Here is a 6,796-nt window from a genome sequence, read left to right as displayed (position 1 = left end):
AGGAGTAGGAGGAAGTAAAAAAAACTTATGACATCCTACCCCTTGTTTCTTTTTCAATTTTGCTTGAATACAAAATAAAAATAAATATAAATAAATATAACAGCAAGTGTTACTTTCTCAAAAAATATACCTGTTATTACATTATAAAAATATAACAGCACTTCATTGCAATATTATACCTGAGCATTCTACATAAATGATATACCAGAGCAATTATAAATAATATACATATACAACATATATATATATATACACACACACATCTTATCATAAACAATATAATCATTATATATACCATTATATATACCATTTTATATACGTACATTATATATATATATATATATATATATATATATATATATATATATATATATATATATGTGTGTGTGTGTGTGTGTGTGTGTGTGTGTGTGTGTGTGTGTGTGTGTGTGTGTGTGTGTGTGTGTGTGTGTGTAAGTAGATATATAAATAGATATAGAGCAGATACAGTTAATAGAGACAGTATAGCGTAAATAAGTATATTTCTATGGGCATGTGTGTACAAATATATAGAAATATTCAACTATGTGTATGTATGTATGTGTATGTGTGTGAGTATAATTACAGTATAATAATAATAATAACTGTTATTTAGCAGTGTGAGTACAGTGTGAGTATTTATAAATACAGGTTAAATGATCAGTGAATGGGGGTAGGACTAAATAAGTTTACACTTCTTCCTACTCCTTTTTTGGCACATGTAAATTAAGATAGCAAGTTTTAAAGGATGACATTCTTTGTTTTGTTGTTTTGTTTTCTTAAACTTTTCATTAAGTGTTTTTTTTTTACATGTACAAAAATAAAAAATAAAAAGAAATGCTGAATCCTCACACAATCACTACCTCATGTCTCCTCTTCCCTGTATTTGGCAAAAATCTTTTCTTTGTATTTGCTTTTGAACCTGGTGAATCATGGCCCTAACATCCGTAATGTGCAAACTTAACTCACCTCAACATTTTGCTATTTTAACCTGAATTTGAACTTCAATTTCAGACATTGGGCCTGTTTTTTTCTCAAAGTGTAACAGATGAATGCATCTTTGTCACCGAACAACTGAAAAAGTTTGAACATCCACATCGCATAGGAGTCTTACAAACAAAACAGTACAAAAACGATGATGATTAAGGATACATGGGGAGACTCATTAAGCATTCGTAACATACAAAGCAATGCAATTGTTGCAGCATATTTTTCTGTGTGCCCTACAGGAGCTTCCCATTAAGGACTATTTGCTGTAATGTGGCCACATCTCACAGAGGCTTGTGCTGTGAGGTGCATGTGTGATTGTGCAACCCTGAAGAAAGTTTCAAATTAACCCTCGCTGTAAATCTAACAAACATTGTGTACAGTGTTCATGTGTGAAGACAATGCCTGTATAATTACAGTGTTAAAATGCTTTAAACTCTGCATTTCAGATCAATACTGAAATTATACATTTATTGCAATATTAGAGTAGGTAGTGTGGTGGTTTTCAGTCTTGCCCTCGTGGGTTGAGTCTAGGGGTTTCATGTGTGGAGTCTGCATGTTCTCCCTGTACCTGAATGGGCTGTTGCTACTCTGGCTTCCTCCCACAGTTTAAAAACACACTTGTATCCATGATTCTTTGCTTTATAACTGCTGGTCTGTCCTGGGTTCAATCTGCTGGGATAGGCTCAAGCACCATGATCTGCAAACTTAATTACGGCATGGAAAGTGAATGAATGAATGATTCCAATGCAAAATAGTATATTTTCTGCAAGTACAAAATAAAAAAAAAGCACATATTAGTGATTTGAATGAAGACCCATATGGGCTTCTGCTACCTAGTTTAGTTTGTCCTGAGGGTATTCACATTCAAACTGCAAAAAAAAAAGAAAAGAAAAACATGAAAAGGTACTTCCTCATAAGTTATTCTTTTTTCATGATGTCAAACTACAACAGCATGAAATATATGAAGTGTTTTGTTTTTTAAATGCCTGTACATGTAACATGTAGACAGGATTTGGGATTGACACTGAAAACATGCAGTGGCAGTAAAATACCACATGATGGCAGCTTTTACTCAACAGACAGGATTAAAGTATACTTTATGATGAGCTTTGGTCACACACACACACACACACACACACACACACACACACACACACACACACACACACACACACACACACACACACACACACACACACACACACACACACACACACGGATACATACCATCAATCAGTTCCTGCTAGCAGGGTGTAAGCAATGTTGGGGAATGCACACAAATTATATTTACCCTTTGTGTGTGTGTGTGTGTGTGTGTGTGTGTGTGTGTGTGTGTGTGTGTGTGTGTGTGTGTGTGTGTGTGTGTGTGTGTGTGTGTATGTGTGTTATTTGCAAGTGTGTGTCACTTCAGCATACAAGACAGAGAGGCACCCTATTTCACAATATCCACCACCTCCCTCACACTCTCCTGTCTTCTTCATCCTTGATTAAAGAATGAGACAACCATGTCACGCACATCACTTTCCACACAAACACAGATACACACACACACACACACACACGCTTGCAAGTGCATGCCCGGCCGCTTGACATGTACCTTTAGAACAAGACAAATTGAGCTGTAGCTGATGTGAGAGCTCTACCAGGAATGCATGGACACACATGAAGACGAAGCAGGAGGCATGAGAGGAGCTTGTCTAGCTTTTACACGAGCGATGGAAGAAGGAGGGATGTTGGTGGGAGGGATGGGGGGGCTTGTTCCCATGGAAACTGTGCAGTCAGCACATCTGCACGTGTTATGCGCTGTCCTCCCTCACTGGCATCCTGTGGCCTCTCCCCACCACAGCTGGACATGACAGCATGCACTCACATGTAAACGGCACATAGATGTGTCTAGATGGTGTTGCCATGACAATGGAGACTTCAACCCATGGGATGTTATATTAGGGTCTGAAACAATGTTACAGAACCAGACATGCACACATGTGGCGACTGGTACTGGGTAACTGCCCTGTGCTCTCCATCAGATTTTCTCTTTCTCTTTGCTCCAGTCTATCTCCTTCTCTCCCTCTGTCTCTCGCCCCCTCTCCCTGAAAGCATGAGGAGAATCAATATGTTTTCAATTTGCAGCAGAGCCTTCCTCCTCTGCATTCTAATCAGGCTCCACTGGCCCTTTAACTTCCAGGGAGGGAGAGAGAGGGAAGAACAGAGAGGGAGACAGAAGAAGTGGTTAAAGGCAGGTTTCAGCCAAAGGACATTTCAATATGCTGCTAAGATGTCAACTTCACAATCAGTGGAGCATGCCCTTCTGAACATCTCTTTCCAGTTTTACTACAGGCCATGTGATGCAGATATAGAAAACAGAAGTTTTGATGTCGCTGCTGTTGAACAGCTGAAGCGTTATAATCCCATGTAACCTTTCAGGGTCTTTTTCTTTAAATTTACAAAAAGTGAAATGAGTGTGTGTTCTTGAGTTCTCCAGTGTGCACTAACGAAGCTAATCACCATTCACATCATGTATGACATGGGACAGAAATCAGTTTTTACTTCATGGATGTGAACTGGTAAATGTTTTTAGTCGATAGTTGTATGATAGTAACAGGAAACATCTTGTAACTCAGACGTGCAATAAAAAATTTGTGCCAGCACATGAAATATAATTTTATAACCATTTGTAGTTGATATGTTGATATTTTGATGACTGTTGTTGATTTCACCAGCTGATGCTGTCTAATTGTAACTGTAAGTCAGTACATCTAAGCATTGGCTTGTTTACTCTGAGGTCTAACACGTAACATGACTTTGTGGAAAGATGTCAAGCGCTCACCTTCAAAGCATATTTGGAAGCATGTTTTCTGCATCGGTTAGTTAAAAGACAGCTTAACTTAATGAATAAGCAAGTAGCTTAAATAAATCACAAAACTCATTACTGCTTTTTTGTTATATTTACCATGTCACTTTCCTGCAACTTAATAACCTCACAGTGGTTTCACATTCTGCAGTACTTATGGTTTTCCACTAATACCTACTCAGCTCTACTCATCTCAGCTCGGCTCGACTCAACTCGGCCTGGTTTCTTTTCCAAAAACAATTCAGCACCTGGAGCAGAAGTAGGTGGATTGGAGGGAAGCTGCTGTGACGTATTTGATTGTTTGATCTAAACAAAGAAGACAACAACACTAAAGATATAGAACATGGAGGAGATGATATACGTGCTGCTGGGTCTGTGACTTGTGTTCGATATCAAGTTAAAAGCGACAACGCTTTTTAATTTACATTTTTTAAATTTTTTTAGTTTGTCTCTGCGCTGCTGAAAAGTCTGTTGGTAGCAGCGAGCAGCTATGAGGTTTTTTTTGTTTTCGTTTTCTCAACAGTGACATAAAAATTTTGAGGAGCTATTTAACTGATGAGAAATCAAGTTGGATTTTTCCTAATATTGTGGGATCTCCAAGGGAAATGCATAACCAGCCACTTGCTGTGTGCTGCTGACGTCCCTGACCCACCAGTCTGGCCCTCGGCAGGAGGGTCCCCCCTTATGAGCCTGGTCCTGCTCAAGTTTTCTTCCCTCCTAAAGGGGAGTTTTTCCTTGCCACTGTTTGGCTTAAGGCTTTTCTCCCACTATGGGAGTTTTTACCTGCCATTGTTTATGTAATAATTGCTCGGGGGTTTATGTTTATGTTTATGTTCATGTTCTGGATCTCTGGAAAGCGTCTAGAGACAACATCTGTTGTATTAGACGCTATATAAATAAAATAGAATTGAATTGAATTGAATTGAACTTAATTACCTGTTAAAGTGATGACTTTATTAGGTGTACCAGGTATATTAGATATGTCTTTTACAGATGTACCCGAATACTATTATTCATGGCCAAATCAAAAAGTGTTGCTGTCTACAACGAGAAGGATTGTGAGAGCTGTGTCTTATTGCTGCCATTGAAACATCATGTGCATGCAAACGAAAAACACTTCTGTGGTAGAGTGGGAGAAGACATTGTGCTCAGAGAATGGCACATGTTTTGCAGGGGAACTAGATGACTTTGAGAGTTCACATTCAGTGGCTTTATACAGTTCTTAGTGAAACACAACTGTATATTTGAAAAGGGGTAGGTTTGATTTAAGCACCATTTTAGTACTTCCGGAGAGAGATATGTGAAACTTTTAAGCTTGATCATCATTTAAGTTCTCTGCTCGCTCTGCGTACAGTATGTCTTCCCCCTGAAGCTGCTCATTTCCTTTGGATGGGACCCATTTTAACCATCCAAACAACGCGCAGAAAACAAACAGAATACATGAAAAAATAATTTTATGAAAGCAGTTAAAATAACTTAAAATAATCCACTCCATGAAATTCCATAATACATATTATTTGTGCTCGACTAAAGCTTGATCGATGCAAGCATTATAATAAAGAATAATAAACACCATGTGTCAATATATGAGGCAGAATTTATTCTGGTTCTTAGTGTGTGTGCGTTTTACCTCAATATGATTCTCCAAACTCATGAAAATTGAACCAGAAGCACAACTGCAGAGAAAAACCATAACATGCAGAAGAGGTAAGAATGGAAACGAAAAGAAATTAGAGGAATAGGGAGACAGAAGAGAAGGGAATAAATCTTTCTCTCTGTGTTATCCTCTGCCCCCATTAACACCGACTTCTGGAAATGAAAGATCGCCCTGGGACCTCCTTCATTCACCCAGGAGATGAGCACAGAGACAAGTTCACCCTAGTAACAGCAGGGTTTGTGAAACAATACCTCTGAGGACTGGAAATCCACAGCAATTAGCCCGTCTCTACTTCTTCTCTTTAACATGCTCATTCCTACACTTATCTGCTTATTTAAATAGTAACCACGGCTTAAGGAGAAAGGCATACATGATGTTTGCTGAGTTGCTTTACAATTAGGAACCCTGACCTGAGGTTTTATGCACATGACCAGTCCCATATCAGTGAAATGTTTATTGTATTAGATTATGTTTTTATTATCTTTGTGGTTTTGAGCATTGGATTTGAGACTAGAATTTAATTTCTTTTGTAAAGAAAAGTCTTCAAAAACTAGTTTATTGTGATTTGAATGTATTTATTTTTAATCAAGTTTACACATGGATGGGCTCAAGGAAAATTCACTCACAAAACTGAAGAACAAGCAAAGTGCAAACAGGTGTTTAGATTCATACAAGAATAAATAAAGGTGAAAAAAGGTTGGGTTCATGCATAAGAAAAAGCACAGGTAGTGCAGCACTTTGAATGCATGCATGAACATCTCAGGCATGAATATAGAAGAGCACAGTTTGCACAGTTCGCAGGTGATTTCTTTATCCAGATCCACTTTGACATATAATAAAGCTGAGTGGACCTCTGGTATTTGTACAAGAATTTGATCCCAGCTTTGACGTACTGTACCTTTAATTACAAGAACAAAACACTGTGCATCTTAGGTGACATTACCTTTGAATAATATTTGTGTTTTCTGATTAAACTGATTCATTTTTGAATAAATGATCAAAGTGAGCTCACACACTTGTTTTTTGTGAGTACACTGAGCATGTTGATGTTTACCCCTCTGGTAACAGCTTTTGATGAAAGATTACACACACACACACACACACACACACACACACGTATATGTATATATATATATATATATATATATATATATATCCCGACCGACTGGGTCAGTTAATGTGCAGAAACAAATCGGAATAAAAAAACTACAAATTAAGCAGGAGCTTATAAAGTGTGCTATTGTAGAATAAATTAATCCAAATTTTTTTTTTTTCAGTTT

Source organism: Cololabis saira, chromosome 1 (genome assembly GCF_033807715.1).
Source record: "Cololabis saira isolate AMF1-May2022 chromosome 1, fColSai1.1, whole genome shotgun sequence".
Lineage (NCBI taxonomy): Eukaryota > Metazoa > Chordata > Actinopteri > Beloniformes > Belonidae > Cololabis > Cololabis saira.
Note: the sequence above shows the minus strand (reverse complement) of the source record.